Here is a 2,006-nt window from a genome sequence, read left to right as displayed (position 1 = left end):
CTATTTGCGAAGGTGAATTTTCTTATATTTCTTCGGCATCTGTGTTTAGCTAGTTTAAATCTATGACCTCTTGTTCTTGAAATTCCAGGTCTCAGGAAGTCTTCCCTGTCGATTTTATCAATTCCTGTAACTATTTTGTATGTAGTGATCATATCACCTCTTTTTCTTCTGTCTTCTAGTTTTGGCATATTTAATGCTTCTAACCTCTCCTCGTAGCTCTTGCCCTTCAGTTCTGGGAGCCACTTAGTAGCATGTCTTTGCACCTTTTCCAGTTTGTTGATGTGCTTCTTAAGATATGGGCACCACACAACAGCTGCATATTCTAGCTTTGGCCTAACAAAAGTCATGAACAATTTCTTTAGTATATCGCCATCCATGTATTTAAATGCAATTCTGAAGTTAGAAAGCATAGCATAGGCTCCTTGCACAATATTCTTTATGTGGTCCTCAGGTGTGTGTGTGTGTGTGTGCGTGCGTGTGTGTGTGTGTGTGTGTGTGTGTGTGTGTGTGTGTGTGTGTGTGTGTGTGTGTGTGGCGCAGTTACAGAAGTGGGAGTTATACACAGAGAGAAAAACTTGTGTAAAACTAGTATGGTAAGGCTTACCATGGGCTATGGGAAGGGAAAGCTCTCAGCCAGCTAACAGGAGTCAGCAGTCGTCTGCTCCTGTACCCACCTGTGTGTAAAACTAGTAGGGTAAGGCTTACCATGGGCTATGGGAAGGGAAAGCTCTCAGCCAGCTAACAGGAGTCAGCAGTCGTCTGCTCCTGTACCCTCCTGTGTAAACTGAAAACGTATGAAGTATGACGGGAACCCCAATGCCGCTCTCTTCCAAACCATGCAGGTAGCGAGCCGACTGACAGCAGGGATGCCAATCATGACAAATAGCGACCAGGTGAGGGAGAAGAGTGTAACAACAACACCTCTGAATACCGGCGAGTCAGCAGTCATGTAGACTATCTTTGGCAACAAACATGAAAACATTTGTAAAGCATATGACTCCATCATGATAACACGGGACGCTCGGGCCCTCTGGCGGGAGCCACTCAGAGCTGCCAAGGCGTTGTCTGGTGCTCGAAGACCTCACTCACTCACTCACTCACTCACTCACTCACTCAGCTTCCTTGCCAGTACCTTGCCTCTGCCACCTGGGACAGTGAATTACGACTGAAAGAAACTTTTTTCAGTAAGCGAGAAAATTAAAATGTTTATCAAGAAAGAGCTCTAAATTCTGCTGAGGGATGGGAAGCTCCTAGCCAGCAGACACAGCTCTGTGGATAGAGCTCCACCGAACCCCACAGGATAGGTGGGGGTCCACAGTAACCTTCCACCACCGCCCACAGGATGGGCGTATGGGGCCACAACCCACAGGATGGGTATATAGGTCCACCGCCCTCAGGATGAGTATATGGGTCCACAGCCCACAGGATGGGTATATGGGTCCACAGCCCACAGGATGGGTATATGGGTCCACAGCCCACAGGATGGGTATATGGATCCACAGCCCACAGGATGGGTATATGGGTCCACAACCCACAGGATGGACATATGGGTCCACAGCCCACAGGATGGGTATATGGGTCCACAGCCCACAGGATGGGCATATAGGTCCACAGCCCACAGGAAGGGCGTATGGGTCCACAGCCATATGGGTATAAGACTCCCAAACAATAGACAGCACTGAAGCAAATGTCTGGCTCTTCGAACTGTTCTCGTGTCATATATGAAACTTGTACTATACAACAACGCTTGGGAATCGAACCCGGACGCCCTGAGCAGCAGGAACCAAATATTATAAATCACCGAGGAGCAATATTAAGAAAAAAATCTTATTGGCTACTAAAATTCAACAAATTCCGTCTCAGCCCATTAACGAAAATTGGTTCTACAAAAATATCCATTTAATTTCCTGCTCTAAGTTCATTACCCGTTGGTGGTTCTCTCTACTGTGTAAAAACCGACGTTAATCGACGAAATTAGTTCGTTATTATATCCATAATGGCCTGAG

This window comes from Procambarus clarkii, chromosome 18, assembly GCF_040958095.1.
Source record: "Procambarus clarkii isolate CNS0578487 chromosome 18, FALCON_Pclarkii_2.0, whole genome shotgun sequence".
NCBI lineage: Eukaryota > Metazoa > Arthropoda > Malacostraca > Decapoda > Cambaridae > Procambarus > Procambarus clarkii.
Note: the sequence above shows the minus strand (reverse complement) of the source record.